At 33.4% G+C, this 25,884-nt stretch overlaps 1 protein-coding gene across 1 annotated transcript in view; it reads left to right on the top strand.

Moving 5' to 3' along the window:
* The first annotated feature begins 4,840 nt into the window (after positions 1-4,840).
* LOC129219331 (uncharacterized) overlaps positions 4,841-25,884 on the top strand; it is a 235,281-nt gene continuing 214,237 nt past the window's right edge. The window contains exon 1 of the mRNA XM_054853689.1: positions 4,841-4,978. The gene's annotated coding sequence lies outside the window, so the exon portion shown is untranslated. The remainder of the gene's footprint in view (positions 4,979-25,884) is intronic.

Raw genomic sequence — 25,884 nt, 5'->3', positions numbered from 1 at the left:
TCTTTTGTTTAGATATATGTTTCATAATCGAATAGAAAATATTTCATTAGAAAAATATATAATTATTCACTTTGCCTCACGAAAAAAAAAAGGAAACTTTTCCACTTTTTTTTACGACTCAAATTTACTGCCAAAAATAAAAAATACTGTTTCGAAGCAAGTTTTATAATAAAATAGAATGTTCTTTCTTCATGTGCTGTAATTTTTAAAACCAATTGTCCAATTTGTTCATTTTGAAAAAGATCAGTCATCTTAACCATTTCACTTTGCTCCACATTCCCCTATATATTTTATTTCTCTGGTAGGACTATAAAGTAGAAACTTGCCGTATATGCATTTTCTTCACATTAAAAATGAAATTTAATACTAAGAATCTTCTTGAAGTGAGTGCTGTTATAAGTGCAATTTTTTGGGAATAAATGTTCCCAATTGTCAGCTGAAGTTAGCTTAATTTTATTAATTTAAACTATACCCCTTTTCATCGCATTTTTTTTTTTTTTTTAAATATCGTGGGTTGATTTAGTTCATGGGTTCTCATTATTCTTCAAAAGTGTTTTTTGTGAGATGTTTTGTTGTTTTGTCTTTTGTATTCTCCTCAACTTCTTCAATACTTCATCAAACTTTAAAAATAAGACATCATTTTAAAAAAAAAGAAAATCGTAGTAAGATGATGTATGTACAAGTGAGTTCTGTTAAAACCATCCATCCCTCAAAGAAAACTTTTGACTTCTTATGTCCTAACCCCTACACGGGAAAAATACTGGCTTCGCTAGTGACGAAATCCAATCTAAAAATGGAATTCCAAGAAATGGTATGATCTGTGAAACTTCAAATATCTTTTATCACCCTTAAAATCTCAAAATTACACGTGGCTCTCTAAGTGGATCTGAAAAATACTCCTTAGACAATTCCAGCTCGTCAAATGATGTAGCAATTATAATGTATTCTACAAAAAGATCTTTGTGGTTGAAGGGCTAGCGCTTAGCTGAGGAAGATAAACGATAGAGAAATCCTTTTGAGAGGCAAGATGTTATCGACATAGTGCTTGAACTATTTATCCTTTCAACGGGCATCAGCTAACACAGCAAAACAAAACTAAAACCACAGAAACCATACAGAAACAGACTACTATCATCAACAGTAGTCATGCGTTTATAAAACCAGTAGTTGAGACATTGAGAAGTGACCAGGGGCGTAGCCAGGGCGTAAATCCCCCTGGATCCCTGCTTTAAGCCATTTGCCAATCATAGTATGACACAATCAAAGACATATGCCCGAAATCCGCCCAGGAGAAAAATTCAGGCTCGCTACTTAATGATTTCAGAATTTGATTTAAAATATAAGGTAGACAGACCAATGAATCAAACACCTCGCAATTCCATTAATAAGATTTTAAAAGTTTTTTTTTTTTTTTAAATTAACGGGAGGTTAATAACCTACTTTATGAAAATTCCAAAAAGGGAACGCCTGTAAAAAAGTTGTGTTTGTCCATTGGTTAAACGAACTCGTTTTATGGGTAGGTGCTGCTTTTTTCATATACCCCCTCCCCCCCCCAAAAAAAAAAACTGGCTTAGAAACGTTTCTTTTTCTTTTAGAATTAATTACATTTCGTCACGTCATTTAAGGTGATCTGTGGGATTAGTTGCCCCCCCCCCCACCGACCTTGAAAAATTAATGTTTTTATAGATAAGTGGGAGTGGTTTTTGTAGTTTTCTGATAAAATTTGCATTGAATTATCACCCCTCCCCTGGAAAATTTCGAAATAACCGGGCTGATTATTACATATATCAAATCAAATGTTTTACTGTCATGCACCAAATGCTACTGTTTTCAACGGCGTGATGGATTTTTGAAAATGAAATTCAGCTGAAGTTCTCATTTACTAATCAGTCAATCCTACCTGGAAATTCCGTCTTCTTTTAAACTTGAAACTTTCTTTTGTTTTAAATTAGCAGTGTCAATGCCCAAATGACTGTTATCTACAGGGTGGTTCGCTACCAGTGCGGAAAATAGATTCAATAAACTGGAAAGAAAAAAATTCCATTAAACTTTTTCTGACGTAATTTCCGTTTGGCATGCTTGTGGTTCTTTTTTATTTTGCAATTTTTTTTCGATTGAGTTGCTTATAATGCTGGTACAAGTACGAAAATAATTTTACGAGCATAAATGCGATTTCAGATGCTGACAAAAACTGTAGTCACTTCAGATCCGTCAATGTTTATAAATATTTATCCATAACATTTTTAAAATTTCTTTTTTTTATGCTGTTGAGTTTTCAAGATTCTATCGTTATTTATCAGATTTTAGCCAAGCTGAAGTTGATCCTGTGACTGTTTGATTTATCACTGTATCTATCCTCCATCACATAATTCCAAACTCTAAACAACCAAACCAGTTTAGTTTGGATTTCTTCATAACTTAAATCATTATTTTCCCCAGATTCGGCAAAGATGAAGTAAAATTTTTTTCTCGAAATCTTCTGTTATCTATTGCGCTTAATCTATCCAAAAAAAAAAAAACTTTAGAGACCATAAAGATTCATCTAAATTTTTTGCGGGTGGGAGCAAAACATGCAGCTTTAATATTCGTCAGCGTTCAAGCAAAGGCCACTAAGTCCACAAAAAAAAAATTGTTGAATCAAGTTTAAAAGTCAAGTTAATAAAGTCTAATGAATTAGACTTTATTAACTGTTTCGTGATGCATATTAATTATGCACTTTAGAATATACATCAGTACACTTACTGTGAAAGTTTGGGGGTCTGTAAAATGATAGTCCGTAAAACGAGCCGCCGTAGGCGTCGAGTCCGATACTGCGCAGACGGCGAGGTCGAGATAGGCGTCGAAGGCGGCTAGTAAAAAGATAAAGAGTGACATGTCTAGTTATTTCGTGAAATACCTACTGTGAAATAACTGAATTATGCACTCTGATGCTTGCGTATCATTTAGAGAAGAGAGAAAGACACATTCTTTTTTATAAATTAATATTTTACTTCAATAATAAGAGATTCATTGTTTTATGTTTTTATTTTAAATAATTCGTGATTTCTAAACTGAGTATTACTCTGATAAGAATGAGAACTCAGAGGTTAATCTTTCACTTTGCTGTCGAAAGAAAGCATTAGTACTTGCTTTATGTTTTGATCGGGAGCATTTTTTTAAAAATACGGATAGTATGATTTTGATTTAAAGTAAGGTTCATTTTATTCTTACTTTGTAACCGATAAAAGGCTAGCTTTATGTAGTCATTTTAAGTACGCATAATTAATTTCATTTTCCTGAAAATTTGGAAAATATAAGAATTTATTCTGTTGAAGAATTTTAAGCGATCACTCATATCTTCTATAAAAGCTGTGGTTTAACTTTGAAAGTTATTCAGTTATCCTTTTTTTTAACCCGTAACGAAATGATTGATAGTTTCATTGATCATTTTAAGAACGATTGATAAATTAAAAAACAACAGGACCAGGTGAGGTAAAATGGATCACTAAAAATATAACTCAGTTGTAACTAAAATTGAAAGGGATATTTCGCATCCAATATTTGTATTATTATTTTTCACTATACTGCCGTGTGCAGGTAAAGGGCAGTTCCTGAAAATGTTTCATTTTTCATTTTTTTGAATTTTTGTCATCTATTGTACGCTGTCTTTATTGTACAAGCTCGCTCATTTGGTTTCCGCTGAAAAAAAGACGCGAAAAAGACATCTAATTCCAAAATTTCCCTATTGTTAGTATTGAATCCAAAACGCGTTTCTTCAAATATCTCGAAAACTCATTTCTGCAGGTACTGCCATTTACCTGCACACATCAGTATAATGGCAACATTTTTGAATTGCAAAAACGTTAATTTCATGAATGTGGCAACATAGAAAAAATAGTTTACTCGCTGCGAATGGTAGCTTTCCTAGCATATGATGTACCAACTTCTGAAAATCTCGAAATGAATTAAATAATAGATATTTTAATAAATGATACAAGACTTACAGATTAGGAATAGCTTATTTCTTTGATCACTAATTTTTCTAGTAAAAAGATGCCTTTTGAAATCAAGATTTCCTGACGGTACCTTTCCCTAAGTAAAAATATAACTAATTATAACTAAAACATTAAAAAAAAAACTTATGTACTCCATTGCATTGTCCTTATTTATACTTCAAGGACTTATACGAACAAGGATACTTATACGAAATAATGGATGTTTTAATTCAAAAAAAATCTCCAATTATGTCTGAATTTTTTTCAGAATTTCACTGTGCATCTGTGATGTCCACGGCTCCCTGTAGTTTGGGAATCATTCTTAGATAGATTTTATTTCTTTAATGACATAGTCAATGTGAAAAAGAAGAAAAAAAAAACACTCTTTTTCGGCTTAAGTTAATTATAAATGCTTTTTAATGTCACATTTTCAATGTTTATTTAGTTGTGTATGTTCAACTTGATTTTCAAGTTCTGTATTGGATAAATAAAATAGGAAGACCTTAAAACCTGAACTGTACATGTAAGGAAATTACAGTGCATCAAAAGCTTGTGTTAATTTATAGCTTTTCTTAATCAAGATTCTTTTCAAACGTGTCAGCAAGTTTTACTTTGTTTTAAGAAACAAGAAATGAAAACATTTGGCGTAACGTCTGACAATCACAAATACCGGGTTTTAAGTGCTAAAAATAAGTTTCCGCATCATTATTATTCCATCAACTCTTCCGCTCTTCGCCAGAGTTAATATTCATCGAAGATTTTTCGCCAAGTGAGACAAACCTATGATTTCTGGCGTTGTTCCAAGATTTCCGAAGAGGCAATTGGTCGCAGAAAAGCATGCTACTTTCAGAGCTTACGTGCTATGTCACATAAACATAAAGTGACTTCTAATCTTGTATAAGCTTAAGTGCAATATAAAAAAAAAAAATAAATAAAACAAAAAACGAAAGTTAACCTGTTTTCACTATAAGGAAAGGGCAGGATTTATCAAGAGCTTATTGAAGGTAAATTTTATGTTTTAAGTTTCATGACAGATTTTGATGTATTGAAGAAAGCTACCACGCGGTTGTATATGTAATTTAGGTTTACCGGAGAATAAATGTAGCGGTTGCCGTGAATGTTTTAAGTAATGAAAACAAAGTATATTTAGTACCCTTTCGAAACTTGGAGGTTGTGGAAATAAAATAGATACTATTCAAAAAAAAAAAAAAAGATTTCTGTTCATCGTTTCAACTCTGAAAAGTTCCAAGGATTTTCTTTTTTGAATTTGAATTGTATTTTGTGGACTGTCAATTATGTTACCTAAAATGAAATAGAAAACTTTTAGCCTTTTCGAAATTGAGTTCTTGGTAGTAGAACATGGTATTTCAAAACTCGGGGGTGCTCACTAGGGAGAGGGAGAGTCTGACGATTCGGCAAATTTGGAGACAGCATTGAAAATCGTCCTTCTTTTAAACATAAAATACAGATTTTTAATGTGGGTATCAGGGGTGCCACCCCCTCCCTAGTTTCAATGCCGCAAATCTCCCCCCCCCCATTTTTCTTTCAATCTTCATTCCCTTTATTATGTCTCTTTTTTTTTTAATTATTTTTTTTTCAAATAATTTTTGTTTATTTTTTTAAAATATTTATTTATTTAAAATTATTATTATTTTATTAGAAAAGTTTTGTGCTACGCCAATGACACACACACACACACACACACACACACACAAACTAAATAAATAATTGATTTAAAATCTAAACAGAATAAAATAAAATAAATTATTAAATAAATTTAAATAAATAAATTTAAATAAATAAATTACCGCCCCCCCCCAAAAAAAAAGAATTGATGGCGTTAACTTGAGCTATAATCCCTCCCCTCCCCCCTGTGGGTCGTATTTTATTATTAGTAAAACTCGGAGTTTCTTTAGGAAAATTGAAAAATTCCCTCCTCCCGAGAAATAAAGTTCAGGGCACGCATGGCCATTGTCTAGTCTGGGAGAGAGCTAGTCGGGGCCATTGAGAAGGAATAGATGGAGAGAGTGCAACCCTACTATCCCGATACGGCAACAGTACCATGTGACCTGGGGAGCAATTTCGAGTTGACCGTAACCGCTGAAGAAGTTTTCATTAGCTGAAGCCATGCATGATAACAACCTTTAACTGTAGAAGGGAAAAATTAGATTTATAGTAATAGTGCAATATTCTAGCATTGTAAACTGTGAGGAAAAAGCCACACCAGGAGGTCCAGTAACTTTTCCCTAGCATGTACGAATGTTTTTTACTTCTAAATAAAGAAAAAATAACATTTATATGCATTCAACGAGTACATATTCCACAGTTGCCTATAATTTTTAAATTTTTGTACTTATTTTACCTATAAAAGTTATAAAACATTGTATATCTTGAGTGCAAATAACATTTTAGTTCTATAAAAACATTTTTTACTTAACTAGTAATTATTTTAACGGCTCTTAAGCATTTTGAGTAAATTTGCTTTGTTGGCGAGTATCTTCTCTCCAAGCTCCTGTGAACAGCAGATGCGCAAGAATAAAGATTTGCTATTTTTATGTTTCAATTTAAATGCTAGTATGCCTGCGTATGAAATCATTTCAAAACATTGATTACAATACATATGAATCCATAAATTTTCAGTCAATAACAGAACACTTTAAACTATTTGTACATGCCCGTCATTTCAGGGAATAAACATTAAAATACATGAAAAATGCAGTTACATTATATTTTAAAATCCGGAAAGAAGTGGGGAGAGGGAGTTTGAATAATAGGCCTGTATTTGTATCCGTTATTTATTTATTTATTTATTATTATGCGGTAATAGAGTTGGAGCCAGAGTTGCTCTGATTTGTAGCCCCGACTTCATAATAAGCGCCGTCGCGACGTCTGAAAAATATTTAATGCCAAAAGAGCGATTGCGTGCCAAAACGCGACAACTTCCCAGCCAAACAAGTCACCTGACCTGGGAAACATTTTTTCCCAAGCTTATTTCATTGAGACATTTGCTATGGCTCCCTCCATTGGTATTCCTTCTCAATGGCCGGGGCCCTTGCTCCGGCCGGCAACTTCTTGGAGCAAGTTTCACCCTATTTTTGTGGGATTTCTTCGTTGAAACTCAATAGTAAAAGCGACAGTTTCACCCTATTTTTGTGGGATTTCTTCATTAAAACTCAATAGTAAAACTTGAAGGAAGATTAGGAAGGGGTGGTAGTATTAAGAGTTGTCCCGGCTTGGAAAATCAGATCCTGTACTGCCCCTGAGTTTGAGAAATTAAGGCACACGTGTGGATGTGGTTTTCGTTGTATTTTGATAAATTTGCATTGAGAAAATAGCCTTTACCTCTCCCTGAACTGAATGACTTGAGTCTAGTTCTCGGGGGTGATCCTTGCTTTTGAGAGAGGATGGGTACCTCTGTTTTTTATAATAGTTTAACACACCCAATCCTCGTATATACTAATAGCCAATTCACTGATCAAGCAGATCAAGTAACGCTGACGTCACCAACAATGAAACTCGCGCCATCGCAAGATATAATTTGATAATATTTTCTGGCAATGTTTGATATGCAGGGAAATGATTTATTTTGACAAGGCTAAACTGGATTCGGTAACTTAATTGCTTTATTGGTATCCGGTAACTGCTTTATTGGTTTTACTGGTAAGACTCATTTTAAGAGATGAAAAAACGGAAAAGTGGTCAACAATTAATATTAACTACTGGAGTTTAGGGGAAATCCAAAAGAGTTAGGGTTAAAATTTCAACTATCAAAATATCACGAAACAGGCAATTACAGGCAATTGCTTCGTTCAAATGTAGAAGCAATTTTTTAGTAATTAAATGTTGGCAAACACATTTAACTCGGCAAAATGATTTCAGGAAGCAGATTAATTTTTTTGCCGTGCCTTCATACGTTTAATAAAATTGCCTCTTAATAAAATTCTGAAATTTATTTGTTTGGCATTTTATCATTTTAAAGTCTATATTTTCATCAAGAAAGCATTTTAGAAGATTCGCGAAAGGAACGGGTTAGGAGGTATTACGTTTGTGAGGTATTACGTTGGGTTTTTGGTGTGCGAAACAAATTTTCCATAAAATAATCATCAAAATATCTCTTTTCAAACTGTCAGCATTTTGCAAGTTATATTAATATAAAGTAGTTGGGAATAAAAAGTAGATGAAGATGGATTTAAGGAAGCGGGGGAAAAGAGGGAAGCGATGTCAAAATTTTCCTTATTTTTCTTAGACATTTTACTACCAACCAAGTAAGAAGTATTCAAGTTTTCAAGCCCTGCATTGGCATAAATTCAAAGAATAACGTTTGACATAAGTCCAAAACTGAAGCATATCAAAATAATATGGTCTCAAAACATCCATTGAGACTCTCAATGACCATATGACATAGGTATATCCACTGCACTTAGGGGTTGTGTATAAGTGGTGTCACACTTCTTTTTCAACGTGTTTGAACCCCCCTCCCCCCTTGTCACAAAGTATCAGAATTCACCTTATACCCTCCCCTCCTATTGTCACATGTCACGCTGTATTGCAAGCATATTACTATTTTAACACAGTGTGATGTCACACTTAATGTTATCCCCTCTTTCCCCATTATCACAAATTTAAATTTTATTGCTAATATATTAATCAGAAAAGATTATAAATTAAAGTTTCATGTTTGACAGGAACAGAAAGATTTTCTTTTTGATAGTTTCTACGTTACGATAATTATGTAAGTGATGCTTACTTGACCTTCTTTATGCTATTTCTTATCAAGGTCAAGCTGTTGACAGGAACATAGATATAACTTTCATTGTATGAAACAAAAATGTACGTCCGATGGAAAATATTGCTCTAATTTTATAAAGTAAACACACTAAATTGTTTTTGGGATGGAACTTCATTTATGTATGATTAGGCTTGCCAGACGTTCCGGTTTTCAGACAAAATTCCGATGTCCCGACCGTTTACTTCACGTCCCGGTGAAAGATAAATTTGATTATAGATGACGAAAAAAGCTTTAAAATAATTCACCGTGAAGGATTATTTTGGGTAATGATTTTAGCATTTCTAACATTAACATGTAAAATTATTATTGGATTAGCTTATGGATATCTTTACAACAAGACTAAAACCAAAAAAAAAAAAACAATGAAAAGTACATGTAAATATCGTTAAACTTTTTTATTCCATATTCAAAGTGTTTCTTCTATCTTAAATAACTTATAAATATTAACATGTAAGAAATAAAATGTTTGAATTTATCTGCCTGGTTTTGGTATAATTAGTAACCATTTATTCATAGCATTAAGAATGAACTACCCTCTAAAACAATCTAAAAACTAGCCAAGGGTGTGTACCCTTTTTATACTAGCGACACTGGGGAAGAAGGGGGGGGGGGACATTCTGGTGTCCCAGTTGAACATTTCAGAAATCTGGCAAGGCTATGTAAGAGTGCTATAATCTTCATCATGACGAAATTTTACTAATTTTGTGTTTAGGTTAAAAGCTGGAGTTAAAAACTTTAAAAAAAATTACGTCATTTATACATGTTTCTATTTTTTCTCATTGCTTTTGCTAAAAAATCAACAATCGTTTCATTTAATGTTAATCTTGTTTGTTTATTTCTAGTTGCTTTACAAAAGACATTTACTAATTTTATAGTTAGAAAAAATTCTTTTATTTGACGGAGCATCAAAAAAAGATGGTTTGACAGTCCGTTTATCATATTTTATCTTTGTTCTAATTCTGATGTTTTTGACATTTATTTTAAGAGGGGAAAAAAAGAGTGGGGGGGGGGGACTCCTTCAGCGGGGGTACTGCGGCAGAGCTTTAAAACGTTCGGAATATTTTCGTGCCCTATACTATATGAACACGGCAAAACGTAAAATTTTTCTTTTCCACCATTTCTGTGTGCATTTATAAGCATGTCAAGAAGCACAATTTTGTTGAACTAGCCGTTTTGCTCCCTTTTATAAGATCGTACATAGTATCAGAGGTAGGGTCTCCAATCCCGCTGAATTTCGGGATTGTAATTAGCCAATCCCACGGGATTGGCTTTATTCTTCAACACAACTGTGGTTTATATTTCTTCCCCTAATGAGTTAAGATTATATATTCATGGATAAATGGTTCAGAATTCAGTTGAAGAAAATTAGTCATTCAAAAACGCCTTTTTCTGGCCCATAAGAGTATAGACCCCATGACCTTCGAATTATTAGCTGGACGCTCTTACCTACTAAGCTACTGGGCCTCCATCTCGAGATACTATGCACTAAAGCGATGCGTAAAAAAGCAAGGTAATTGAAATAGATGGCTGTATTTTGTTGAAATATTTTTAAAAAGTTATATTGTGATTCATCATGATTCATGGAAATTTGGATAAGGTCCTTCTGAAGAAAATCAATTTTTAAAATGATATTTTTCAGTCCATGATGATTCAAACTCACGATCTTCGCATTATTAGCACGACGCTCAAACCAACTGAGCAATTGGGTTTCCACTTTGGGTTGCTACCTATTGAATCAATGCGTTTTAAAGAAGTATTGAGAGAGTAATGACGTTGTCACAAAAAAAAAAGCTTTTGAGAAATAATATGTATATATGATTAAGAAGTCGTTGAAAGTAATAAGATACTTCTTTGCATTGAAAAATGAGTTCCTTAAAAGCCCCGAAACACGAGTCTGCAATTAATTTGCTAATTATGATATGTTTGATATACGTGTTTTACTATTATTACTTTATTGCACGAAGGTATTTATTCATTTCATAAAGCTCTTATTGTTTGAAATTGAAAATTGTACAGCGGTAAAAATTGCATCTCATATCTTCTTCAGAAATGTACAGCTTTAAATGAATGAATTACCAACGTTTCGATGCACAAAAATTTGCAAATTACTGCAGACACATGTTTCAGTGTTACAAGGAGTACCTTTTTCAATGCAAAAGTGTGAGCTTTTGGATGAATAGTCAACCGTGGAAAGCTTCTTTGCATAGAGTATGATACTTTTGCAAGGACCTTTCCTCGGACGACTTTTCATCCAAAAGCTCACACTTCTTTCCATTGAAAAAGGTGTTCCTTGTAACACCGAAACGCGTGTCTGCAGTAATTTGCAATTTTTGTGCTTCAAAACGTTGGTAATTCATTCATTTAATTTTCAAGCACAAAGGTATTTATTCGTTATGCACATCTTTGTTCATGGCTTAATAATATTTTAACCCTATAAAGTCCTTAAACTTTGCGGTAGAAGATGGAAGTTTGCAACCTTAAAATAAAAAAGAAGGTATTTTTTAAACGGTAAATTTTTGTTCATTTATTTACTAACTGCACTGCCCGGCTTTGCACGGTCTACTTCGGAAATAAAAGTCATGTCAAGTGACGCATGTTCAACAATCAGGCTTCAATTAGAGGGGAAAAAAAACTTTGAAATGTCCCGTCAAAATAATCAGTCTTAGAAAGAAAACAGCAAATCAAAAATTCTCGAATAAATTAAACGCAACCTTACTGATCATCTTCTGCTGGCAGTACAAAAAAAAAAAAAAAAGAAAGAAAGAAAATAAATCGCCAAATAATTATTAAAAGGGGATATTTTGCCACAAAACAAAAACAAAATTTCATTTAGCCACAGTCGAGAAAAAAAAAAAAGTCGGAACCCTCTGGATTGTTTTCGCTCTAATTTGAAATGAGATCGCGCAAACGATAAATTTCCGACAGAAAATTTCTGTTCCATTAGGCTTAATGATGCTTTTTAATTTTTTCCCGGTGATTTTACAGCTTTTTTTTTCTTTTTTTTTTGAAATTTGAAGGAAGTGAATGAACTCCATGGGTACTTTTCGCGGGCTTTCGAATGGCGTTAAAATCGAACTGATCGGATAAATATTTCGGGTAGAAAGAGCCATTTAATGCCATTTTCGGGTCCTAAAATTAAAATTCGAACGGTTCGGTTTTTTTTTTTTTTTTTTTGGCATTCAACCCCTCCCCCCCCCCTTACGTTCCTTATCGGGTGCCCAAGTACCTCCCTGCCAAATTTGGTCGAGATCCGACGTAAACTGTGGATTTATATAGGGAATATACATACATACACAAACATCTATATGTTCTTTGTTTTATTTATGTAGATGAATTTACTATTATTATTATGCTAACATTAAGATTCCAACAAACTAAGCAGTAACATGAAAAAATGCAATTTTTAAATTATTTGCATTCGATAATTTATGAAATAAATTTTGAACTTGGAGACACTTATATCGCGTAACAGTGCTTAAAGGGTTAACGCACTGTAATCTTACATAAACATACGTTACGAGTAACAAAAAAAAAAAAAAAAAATACTTTTCCACTCTCTGCGCCTTAAATCTTACGTTTTTAGTTGAAAACAACTTTCACAAACACAATTCATTGTCAGAAATGGCAGCTTACTAAATACTTAAAGTATTTACTGTAAACGTAAGATCACTTGATAAAGATTATGTCCTCAGAGGTCAGGTAGGGCAATAGTTTATCTCAAGCTATTTTGATTTCTTCAGTAATAACAAAAATCGGCTTATTTAGCACTTTTTCTCATCCAATCTGTGGGTTTTTGACACTAGAGGCATGGGTGTTATTCTAGACACAGCTGAAGGAATGTTATCTTCAACTGCGAATATTTCTTGTAATTCTGCGAGGAAAATACATGCTACAACTAATGTGTCATTCCACAGCATTTGGCTGTGAAATGTTCCGCACGTAATGCTAAATTTCGAAATACTTACATTTTTGTCACTGAAAATACAGAGAACAAAGTTTTCTATTGTTTTTCATTCTCATTTGTATTTTTACAGTGAAAAAAATAGAAATATTTCGAGATTTGGCTTTACATTTGAGACACTTCACAGCCAAATATTGTTGAATTACTTTTAAATAGATTCAGTGCATATCGAGTTTCTCAATTATCAGTTATATAATTGCGGTCTCATTTTTCTATTACACCAACGTGATTTTTGGACCACCCTGTATTCAAACCTAACACAGTTACAGGTTTTGAAATACCATTTAGTGGACAAGTGTCTCTAACTGCATGCCTAATTTTAAGGCGAAAATGGAAAAGATGAGGTTCAACAGTAAAGGCGACTGAGAGTGGACGGATGGTATCCAAACTGCTAACGAGAAAAATCAATAAGAGCCGAAAACAGCACCCATACGGCATATTGACAAGCTTAATGTACTTCCCCGGTTTTGATCTGTACACAATCCCTGGAATGTATTTTTGTTAAAACCGAAGTGAATTAATTCTCAAAACTGCGAATTCATGCTTCGGGCGAATATTTTATGCGGTATAAGCTTTTGGAATGAAAGCTTGAATTTTTTGGGGGAAAAAAATCTCTTTTTGAAAAGATAATGGCACATTTCGGAAAGACGTGTAAAAAATCTGATGCAGAACTAGATAATTTAAAATCCTTCAGGGATCTTGTTTTGATTTAAAATGTGCTTCCGATCGTAAGTGAAGATTGGAAAATCTATTGTATTATTGTTTTTGTTCAAGGCTGCTTTAGCCGTCGCAAACATACGTATTTATAATAATACGTACTTTCAATTGACGAATACAAACATGTTCGTATATTCCTTGCAATATTGTAGAGCTATAATACAACTGGGTCATTCTCCAGAAAATGTAATTTCTGAACGCAAATATTTTTCAACTTCGAAACCTTTTTTTTTTTTCATTCTTACATAAAAGTGTTACTTACTAGAAGTAACCATAAACAATGGCCCAGCTAAGTTCCAATTATTTTACTCACAAATAAAAAAAAAAAAAAAAAAAATGCCTTGTGAAAGGAAATAAAAAATAAAATAAATAAAAATCTTTTAATGTTTAAAAATCGAGGCCAATTTAATATCAAAGTAGTAATTTTGTTAATTGATGCAAACAATGCGCTATTTTAATGATTAGTGGGAAGCTAATATTAAGCTCTCTTAATTAAAGCACGGCTTAATTTTTAGTTATCCTTTTAGTTCAAATGTATGTAAAAAAATAGTAGTAGGCGCCACTTAATGTGATCACGGTTAATGTTATCATTCTTTTAATGTTATCAGAATTACGAAGTCCCGAAACACTTTTATGTTAACACACGTTAAAAAAGTCGGATATTGTAATCAGCGTCTTCGTTTATTGTTATCACTTTTTCATAAACTTTCTTTTTTTTTCCTGTTTTTGTTCCTCAATTAACAGAAATACATAGGCAAACTCTGACGAGACTAACTTTCTGTGTAGCATTTTGTGGTTTTCAATAGCAGTTGAAAATTTTTCTAGGAATGAAGCTACAGAAAGTTCGCCCCCAGTGACCACAGACTCCCCCTAAGAAAACTTTTTTCTGCACCTAAAAAAATTCAGTCGCTGGAAATGTTGCAGGCATTGATGTAGGACCTTCATTGTTGCCATTACTTTGTAAACTTTTTAAGAATTGTGTCGAGATTGAAAACAAAGGGAAGTTAAATTAAAAATTAAACAAGCAAAACCATGCTGGAAAAGACAGAAAAGCTGAATTTGCTTTGAAACTAGTTTACGAATGTCGGGGAAAACGGTCATATTTTACTTCACCTATTACTATGTGATTGAAAATTGCATAATATAGCTTTAACTTTTTATAATTCAGATATTTCCAGTCTGTTAATTTAATTATTTATAATTTAAAACTGCGTTCAGTTGAGTCCATTGTGATTTTAATTTGAGGTTGCCAAAATAAATGCACCTTTAATTGAAAAAAAATCATTATTTTGTGTCTCCTGGATTGTTTTCGGTTATTGTTATCAGTCGGTTATTGTTATCAAATTGTATTTGTCCCAAAGTGATCACATTAAGCGGCGCCTACTGTATTTAGTAAATTTGAGAATATACTGGTAATTTATAATTTTGGTAGAATTCCTAATATTCATGTATTTCCTCTTTACCATTTACTTTCACCTCAGAAGTAATGACAATGATAAGGTCTGTCACGGAGCTGAGAAATTTTCCATTAATATAGGCCTAATGGATACATTTTTCAGGGAAATATTTTTTTTTCTTCGTTGCTACAATCTGCACATATTAAACATATGAAAACATGTTCACTTCTTTTTTTTACATTAATTTACTTCCCTGAAATTCAAGTTCATGGAGGTGAGAGTTCACAATAACCAGTTAGTTTTTATAACAAAATCTATCTTGTTTTTTGACAAAAATCTCACAACTTCTTTATGGCCCAAAATAGTGGGCTCCCTTGTGTCATGGAAAATAAAATGTGATGTCATTCATGCTACGTTTTAATGAGAAATGACGTTTTGTGTTTAGGTAACGAAGGTGAGACTTTATTGTGTGACATAATTCCTTACCCCACTAAAACGAACTAAAGCACAATATTAAACAGTGAAATATACTTAAACAATTAGTATTTGAGACACTTGTGAAAGGAATAATTAATAAATAAGTATATACTTTTAATTAAACATGTTATTAAGCAACATAAACTGTCACACCAAGTGTGTGACATGCCACGGAGATGAGTATTCACATGTTGTAAACCAAAAATATATTACAATAAAAATAATTATTAAAAAAATGTTGGCAGGTTTAAATAGATATATTTTTGATGAAATAAAAAAAGCATTGTTAAATGAATTGTTTCTTTAAGTTTTTACAGTAAAAGGCGTGTGACAGAAAAGTTACACTTTTTGAAGAATGATCCAACCGTAATTAAAAAAATTATTTTTATTCATGATAAACAGACTCTCCGAAAATATTGTTTTGAAATCAGTGGAAATTCGCAATGCTATTGTTAAACTTTGCAACTGCTGTATAGAACTGGAATAGCTGATAGTTCATATTTTGGTGTGTGCTCCAAACTCGCATTTTTTATCAAAGGAAGAAACCTGAATTTTATTTTAAACTAGCGGTCCTCGCACTGCTTTGCTCGTAGTAAAATATTAAAAGTTCATATAGTTGTTTTTTGGTTCGCCTGCTTACAGTTAACGTCTACTACGCGTTATATTTTTTTTCTTCAACAAGATGTCTTCATATTTTTGGCAGGTTTGAAAACACAGCATGTAGCTTAACAGAAACCAGCAGAAGCCTTAGACATATTTTAAAAGAGGAAAGAAGTTTCCCTTCCTTAATTAAAATGCAAAATAACTTCCTTCCAAAATTAAACACTATAAAAAGAACTTTGTAATAGCAATATTTTAATAGTTTATTGAACGTAATTCCATAAAAACTAAGAAAATAAAAGCAGACGCCTTTTTCTTAACATTTAAAATATTTAAACTTCAACCTTTTTCAATTAAAGAAAAGAATTGTGATGGCAGAAATAACTACGGTTTTAAAGATGTTTAAAACAAAATACAAAAAAAAAAAAGTAATGAAACAATCAAAGCGAGTAAAAGACGTAACCATGGTCATGGTAACATACAAAAGTTAATTTCAGTTTCAAAAATAATTTCCATTTATCTTTGATTTTTGATTTTATTCTCGAGCTTAATCATTTAGAATCGTTCGGCTTGCTGAAGGTAAGCGTTGGACTTTGGTTTTCTTTAAACTTTAGACACGTACCGAGTACTCGGTAACTACTCGGTACTCGGCTTACTCGGCCAATTTGCCGAGTACTCGGTACTCGGCCAAGTTTTGATCAGGTACTCGGCCAATACCGAGTAGTTGTAAAAAATTGAATATTGTTCAAAGCAGATTTTACAATTAATAAAAAAGTGCAAGCATATAATATACTGCGATCATTTACAATTCAAACTTACAAGTCAAATTCAAATTTGAGAATAATGAAGTTTGATATGCTTCAATGGAGTAAATCTTATATTTTAATGCCCCAAAGTTAATGACATTCATTTATTAAAAATGGGGGGGAAAACGGTAAGTACAGAAAATATGAAACTTTTATATTATTAAATGGATTTTTGCCACAAACAAAATTATTTATAAGAAGTAACAATGCGCAGGAACACTGCAGACAAGTGTTTTGGCATAATAAGGAATGTTTTTTTCAATGCACATAAGGTGATGTATTTAAAGACATCCGACTAAGTCGTTTTTTTTTATTCATTAGCTCACATTTTATGCACTGAAAAAGATGGTCCTTGTAATGCAGAAACACGTGACTGCAGTGCTCCTGCACATTTGTGCTTTTAATGTTGTTTCATTTGCTTTTGAAAATTATTGACGTTTGGCGGACTAGAAGTATTTAGATTGATATAATTTGTTTTAATTCCAAATTGATTAATCCTAAGTTTTATTCATTTGTTAGTTTTTAATTTAAAAAGTAACTTATTTGTAAAATTTTTGAAATAAACAAAATCTTTTAAATAAAGCGCAATTAAATTTCAGCTGGAATTTTGTTTTAAAAACTATTATTTTTACATGGAGGTCTATACTACTATTACAATGAGTTCAAAATTTGTCACGTGTGTGTTGGTGGTTCTTAAAACATAATTGGAACTCTTTACTCGGTAACTCGGTACTCGGCCGAGTAGTGAAAGGCCGAGTACTCGGTACTCGGCTACTCGGTCAAAGTGCTACTCGGCATATCTCTACTTTAAATGATTCGTACAGCTCCCCTAATGCTCGTAGAAACTTCGAACAGACTTCTTCTTATGCAGAAAATTCCAAGCTTTCGAATGACCTAAAATTTAAAACTGAATGAAATATTTCTCCCCCATATTAGCACATTTATATAGAAAATAGGCTTAAGTTGCAATAGAAAAAGAACAAAATCGAATTTTCAAAAAAAAAAAAAAAAAAAACGCTTCGAAGTGCACACCCCTATGCTACGAACTGATTTGTGCGAAATATCATGAAAATCAGAAGAACAGTCTAGGTGCTATGCACGTAACAGACAGACTCCAGACAAAGATCCAGATATCCAGAGGTCCTGACTTTCAGCTTTATTATTAGTAAGGATTAAAATTTTAAAAGGACTTTTCCCCCTTTCTGTGTAGAGATTTTGAAGCGTGTTCAAAATGAAATTTCCTTTACAAATGTGCATTTTAACAAGCAAGTTATTTTTTTTTCCTTATGAGTTGTTTGAAAAGATGATGCAGTTATTTTTTAATACCCAGCGTGCGTTATTATTTAGGTTTCCCTATTTGATTGTGAAAAGGAAATACAGTGATACCTCTGAATAACGGACAGTCATAGGAATGGAAGTTTCGTTGGGAGGTGTTCGCTATTAAGGAGGAATTCGTTTTGCAATTTTTCTTTTTGAGTTAATAGCGATTCATTGAATAAAATTTAAATATTTATTGAAAATGTATTATCTTGCTATTTGAGAATTAATACAATAAGGCTTTATTCACTGAATTACATTTTAAATTTGTTACTACATATTTTGTCATGTATAAAATAATGATAACTTACATTAAGTATTAATCTAAAGTATTCATTAAAACCAAATTTAAGTTATTTTACAGCACTGTAAACCTGTTTCTCAATACAAAAATTTGAATTTGTTTGCTACTAAAATTCTCTAGGAATCTTCTTTCCTCGTTTATTTATTTCTTTTATTATATATACATATATATATACACTGGTGTGCAAAAATTAAGGACGAGACGGTTTTTTCAATATAACTTTGTACAAAAGCTTTCCAAATCAACACATTTAATACCGTAAGATCCCCAATACGTAAGGACATGTGTAATGTAAGCAACACTTACTAAAAGAGAAATCAGAGGGATAAAAAGAAGCTTTATTGAAAAAGTAGCATGGAGCGCAATGCGACTGAAGGCCGAAACATCCCTGTGATTGGTGTCCAGCAAGAAACATCCGGTCTTTAGTAGGGGATATGATCTCCCCCGACTGCTAGGCAGGTTTCACAGCGTCTGCCCATGCTGAGAATAAGGGTGTCAATGAGTTGTTGAGGCATTGCTGCCCATTCGTCTTGCAGCGCCAATCGAAGCTCCCGAATCGTTACTGGTGGTAAGGTACGAGCTGCCAAGCGTCTGCCTAGAAAATCCCATACATGCTCGATGGGATTGAGATCCGGAGATCGTGCCGACCAATCCATACGTTCAATATCTTCACTCTCTAAGAGCTGTTCGGCAGGTACTGTGCGATGACATGGTGCATTGTCGTCCATGAAAAGGAACTGCGGACCCATAGCGCCTCTAAAAAGACGCACATATGGAAGAAGAATCTCGTTACAATAACGGGTTCCGTTGACTGAACCTGCGTCGAAGATGTGAAGGTCTGTACGACTACCAAGCATGATGCCTCCCCAAACGAGAGCACCGCGACCTCCATACCTGTCCCTTTCAATGATGTTCGAGGGATGATTGCGGCTTCCCCGCTCTCTCCAGATGAGTATGCGATGAGAATCGCTACTCAGACTGAATCTGCTCTCATTTGTAAAGAGTACTCGTCCCCATTCATTGTCTCTCCAATTCCGGTGTTCCCGGCACCACAGAGAACGCCTTCTCCGATGGGCAGGCGTTAGAGGTACACACCGTATAGGGCGTCGTGCAAACAGACCACCACCGTGCAGTCTTCTGGTCACGGTAAAACGCGATATCGGTCGTCCAGTCGCCTGTGTCGTGTGTCTAGCGATTTCTCCCGCTGTCTGCCGCCTGTTTCTTCTGGCCTGTAAGACAATATACTGGTCATCTGCGGGTGTGGTTCCTCGTGGACGACCACTACTGAACCCCCGGATAGCTGTTCATGTAGTTTGAAATTGTCTCCAAAGTCGTGAAACGATGCTGTGAGCAATTCCGAACTCTGCAGCCACACTTGTCACACTGCGGTCTTCCTCCAACTTCCCAATGATTCGACCTCGGGAGTAAAAGCATCCAGATGTCGTCTAACAGATTGATTATTCGCCATTTCTCGCTGAGGCAGCAACTCGGTGTGATTTTAACTGCTAGATGGCGTGCAATCTCTTTGCCAGAAATACCGATCTTACACCGACAACATGCTTTATACTACTCAGACACTCCCCCATTACGTCTGCTTGCATATCTGCGCATGTGCTACCGTACATCACCTTACTTAATCTCCTGATTGGTCTTTCGGTCCGCTCTGCCTCTTCGTTCAGCTGATATGCTAATTTTTCGACCTCGTCCTTAATTTTTGCACACCAGTGTATATATATATATATATATATATATATATATATATATATATGTGTGTGTGTGTGTGTATACTATATCAAAAAAGTATTGGGACATTTTCAAAAGTTCACATTTTTACGCGTTTTTCAAGGGATTTTTAACAAATAGAATCGTTTAAGCCTCCGCAGACCGGAAGTTTACTTATCAGAGTCAGACTATATCAGTTTGTAAGATAACCGGGTTGTTGCTAAAAAAATCGGAAAATTACGAATTACTTTTTTTTATCACCAAAAACTCACCTTCAACGATCGCCAATGATTCCCTGACATTCGTCCTTGCCACACTTCAATCCCAATAACGTCAAGTTATTGGAAATCATTTCAAATATCTTCTTTTCCATAATCAGTTTATACAAAATTTTACCTTTGAAGAAAACAAAGTAAAAGGATATCGACATTGAATTGTCCAATGTTTAGATGATCAATAAAACAATCACTTAATTAAGGATTTATATTTACATATGAATTTGTGTTGTGAAAGATTTAAGATTTTTTTTCCTATACTATGTTAGTGAAAAATATTGTCTCTCAATTCGAAGCGTCAAGCTCATAAGTTCAAATAATGTAACTTCAAAATTCAAGAAAATTAAAACAGATATTTTCCTTTAATGTCGCCTTGAAGGATCAATCAGCAACTAGTCCTTTGTTCTGTCAAAATCATCATCTTGAAGTGAAATATATTCATCGCATTAAAACTAAACAAAGAAATTATATTATCACACATTCATCTCTAAACAGTAAATCAACAAGAATTGCATTGCGGAAATAACCGAAAAACACAATGGCGAATGTGGTGTGCTTAATTATCATTTACGTTACATGCAACAGGCAAAAATTGTTGGTAGTTAACTGAAGCACGTTCATAAAATTAATTTGTCTAGTACATGGGCTTCCTGCGTGGAATAATTATCCCAGGGAGATGTTTGCTGAAGAAGATTGAATGAGATTCTTCTGCTACACCTAAATTTTTCAATCAATTATAGAAGGATTATTGTTAATAATCTTTCTAATTTATAATTTGATGTGTTAGTTAAGCGCATGAAGTACAAAATATTTTGTGCATGTTATTCTTTTGCGGAGTTGATGATGTTATTTCTCAAATTTCTGAGCAGCGAATTCCTGAACTGCGATTAATATTATTGCGTAATTAGAAAATATATTCTTAGGACTACTACACAAAAGGCAACTTGGTTGAATCAACTTTCGAAAAAGTTGCCTGTTAACTAGTTGATTAGCGTTTTTCGTTCTTTTCGTACGAGGCAACTTAGTTGAATCAACTTTTCTTCCACAAAGCCGAACTTATTCGAAAAGCTGCTCCACAACGCGATTAAAACTGAACTGGGTTGACCAAACTAGTTTACTCATGTGTACTAGGGCGCCCTGATGGGAGGTCACTGTGACTTTCCAAAAAATTCCTTATTCGGCAAATTTTGTCTGACGATTCGGCAAAAATATCATTATTTGGCTAAAAATGGAGTTCTGTTCGGAGAAATTATCAGCATTCGGCGAAATTTGGTATGCATCAGCAAGATTTGGAGTTCCATTCGGCAAACTGAGTTTCCATCCACACAAAAACCTAAGTTTGGGGTTCCCCTGCGTGTGTTCCAATGAATTGTTACAACTAAAAACCGATTCAACTCATCGGGATATGAATGGTAGCGGCACATGTGCTTAGTGTGCCTGATGAGTTGACTGTCTTATGAATGATGCCGGGCGATTCCTTCACTTTTTTACCTGGTCACACTTCCTGAAAACCGCCAGTTCGAATGTTGATTCAACTAAATTTCCTCGTGTGTAGGAGCCCTTAATCTACTTTATATAATAAATATAAACGTAATAGTTTTATCTATATTTTCTAAAAGTTATGTTTTGAAATAGAAAAATGATAAGTTCAAATATCAGTTCGAGGATATAGTATTCTTCAAGCAACTATAGTAGCAACTAGATTTCTTTTTCCTATAGTGTGAAGGTGGTGGCTCAAAAACAATGCTTAATTGTCAACTCTCGATTACTCGGAAGTCCCAACTGACCAGCTTTCGAGTTATTTGTAGTTCGAGTTATGGGAAGCTTCCACACTTACTACAACCTTCTCAAGAGTTATAGTTGGACCCAATGAAAACTTCGAGATGGAGGAATATTCGAGATTTAAGACTTCGAGTTATCGGCAGTTGACTATATATATATATATATATATATATATACTAGCCGCCTGCGGCGACCAGCTGTTCCGCCTTTTTACGCCATTCGCCTTTTTACGCCAGGGGTGCCGCCTTCCGCGGCTGCTTAAACAATTTAGCGACGACATTAATCAATGTTTTTCTCTATAAATCAATATTATCATTCGCCTTTTTAAGCCAATGTTGCCGCCTTCGGCGGCTGCTTAAATAAATTTCGTGGCGGTATCAATCAATCTATATCTATCCATATCATTAATAATTTGAATAAAATATTTTCTAGATCTGTCTCCAGTTTCGTCGTTTGGAACATTTTTAAAGGAGGGGGAGGGGAGACACAAACGACGTACTCTTCATGCAAATTTTGTCGAAAAATAACAAAAAGCACTTCCACTTCATGTGAAAGCATTGTTTTTTCAAAGTCATGGTGTATGTGGGGGAGGGAGGGGGCATTGACACCCAATGTGCAAGCACCCACCTACGGCGGCTGTTTGGCTAGCTTGTCATTTACCTTTTTACATCAAGTTTGCCGCCTTCGGCGGTTGTTAAAATAAATTTGGCAGCAGTATTAATCAATACATCTCTATCTTTTTTTTTGTGCCATTCACATTTTTACGCCAAGATTGCTGCTTTCGGCGGCTATCTACCTTTACAATCTATCTCTACATTTTCTTATCCATCTCTATTTATTTTGACCTCCTCGCCCATTTCCTAATAAAAACAAAGAACACTCAAAAAACCGCTTTTTTTATTTAAGTACAAAAAAGCTCAAATTCCCCGTAGTGTGCAAAAAGTAGCGTTTTACAAAGATAAAAAAAATCTCGCTGTTTTTATTGAATTAATGCGCACAACTATGAAATGTAACGTAATATAGATACAGCGAAAGATCCAGCTTGTGGGGGGGGGGGATGGAAAAAGAAATAAATGCAATCCCTAAATAAAACAAAAAAAAAGGAAAGAAAAAAAGCAAGCGCTGCCGAAAAAACACGTGGTCATCACGTCAGAAAATGTAGAAGTAAGCTATATATTTAAAAAAAAAAAAAGATTAACATTGCTTGCGATTAAGATTCCACCGTAAATATCGAATCGAAACGCAAGTAGTGACGTCACAGGCATAAAAGATTGAAGAACGCTTTTTTCGACTGATGCGTGAAAGGACATGATGTGTTCAGCATTAAAAAAATTGTAAAAAAAAAAAAAAAACTATTGTGTATTTTTAAGAACTTTTTTCTTCTGAAGAGGGCGAAATGTTTTTACTATTACCAACTTAAATTTCAGAAATGAGGCTTTGATACTTCTCGCAGGATGATATTAGAAAAAAGTAAAACCCAGGAAAACATGCAAATTAAAGGTTTTTTCAAAAATTCATAAAAAATACAAAAATTGCTCTATCTTCAAAATTTTTTTATTCATCATATTTAAAATTAAATTTACGATACTATAGTACCAAAAATATTTGTCTGGCGCGATTGGTTCGGGGTCTGTGAGGTTAAAAGTACTAAAAAGTGCTAAAAATCACATAAAACATTAAATAACTTTTTTTCTAATTAAAATATCAAAAATCGAAGTCCGAGGTGCACAACTTCAGCAAAAACTACACCTGTATACCAAATTTCATCTTTCTAGGCCTTACCGTTTTCCCGGGATGCGCGCCACACACACACACACAAACATCTTATTTTATTATATGTATATATATATATATATATATATATATATATATATATATATATATATATATACACAATTGGCTCTCTTTTTTAACGACGCTCTATTTGACGACTTTTCTATTTAAGGTCGCTTTCTACTTAAGAACAATTTTTTGTGGTCCCTTGAAAGTCGTTAAACAGAGAGCCAACTATATATATATATATATATATATATATATATATATATATATATATATATATATATATATATATATATATATATATATATATATATATATATATATATATATATATATATATATATATATATATATATATATATATATATATATATATATATATATATATATATAATTACAACAAAAGTGAAAAATATTGTAAAGACCATACCAAAAGCCCATAGATGCGCAACGCAGCAAAACTAAAAAGCTAAGTTCTTTTGCACCTCTCTGTTGTAGATAAATCGATGACCTATTGTGTATAAATTTTTCAAATTTTCCTAAACTTAGCAAAACTATTAATCATAATTCATTAACGCTCAAAAAGACTAGTTTTACCCAAAATAACTTCAATTTCCTGGATATTAACGTACAAATTGATTCAAATTGTGACATTACAATCTATGATAAAAGGCGTGAATTTAATTTCAAAGTTAACAGCCTATAAGATTTTTCATCCTGCTTAAGTAAAAAAGTTTTTATTGGCATCATTGTTTCACAAGCTATCAGAATAAAAAGAATTTGCAATAACATTTCTGCTTTTAATCAAGAAATTTCTGTTCTCAAAAACATTCTTTTTAAAAATAACTTTCCTAAAAATCTGGTTAAAAACATTTGCTTAAGTATAGCCTTCGATGAACATTTCGCTTCTTTTGAAACCGTTTAACTGTGTAAATGAGTGAGACAACCGTGACAAAACATTTTTTTTTTTGATCGCTGAAGTGGAGGTTTTTTGCGCGTGGGAAACGGACAATTCGCATGGATTTTGGATTGATTTCTTCGTATACGGACTTGTTTTTTTATTTATTTTGATTTTAAAGTTGATAATTGAATTGAATCTAGACATGCTGATTAATGGATTGGGTTTGTTTCTCCTCGGATCTTAAGGTAGGATGATTTAAGTTATTGGCAGGTATTGTCCCGTGGATGGCTAATTATCGAAACTTGTTTTTCCGTATTAGTTGAGGCGAAACTCCCTGCTTTTAATTTTAGGTTTAAGTTCTTGTTTATTGTTTATAGTTTAACATGTGCTGCGTTTCGCCCAATGTTACTCTGTATTGCATATACGGGAGCTTAAACACTCTCTTTTAGTTTTTAGTTAAATTTTTTGGTCGTTTGACCATATTTATTGAATCCCCAACGGGTGATGAGCTCTGGATTCATCCTTTGTCTTTTCCTATTAAATCGCTGCTTGTATTTTCCTTTTTCTCATCATTATTTTTCATATAAATTGTTTAAAACTTGTTATTTGGCTTGTATACTTATTGTATACTATTGCATATATATATATATATATATATATATATATATATATATATGCATACAGGCTTAAAAACTAATCCGTCGGTAGCATATAGTGAAGGACTTAAATTTATTACACAATTGGAATCAAAGTTGAATCCTCTATGTCGATTGCTACCGACTTGATTTCGAATTTGATTTGTAGAAAAATTGCGAAAGATTCTACTTAATATATACAACTTCCATAAAATTCAGCTACATAACATGTCTAGGGGGGAGACATAAATAATGTTAAATTTTGATGGGCAGTGGGTTCCTGAAATTCGACAGCTTGTGACAAGGGGAAAGGGAGGGGGAAACAAGAATTATGATATCACATTTTTTTTAATGAAAATAGCGAGACATGTGACAAGCAGAGGAGTGGGGGGTCTAGTCAAGTGTGATAATTTGACAAAGGGGGGAGGGGGTCAAATATGTACAAAAC

This window comes from Uloborus diversus, chromosome 3 (assembly GCF_026930045.1).
Source record: "Uloborus diversus isolate 005 chromosome 3, Udiv.v.3.1, whole genome shotgun sequence".
NCBI lineage: Eukaryota > Metazoa > Arthropoda > Arachnida > Araneae > Uloboridae > Uloborus > Uloborus diversus.
Note: the sequence above shows the minus strand (reverse complement) of the source record. Positions and strands in the feature narration are given on the sequence as shown.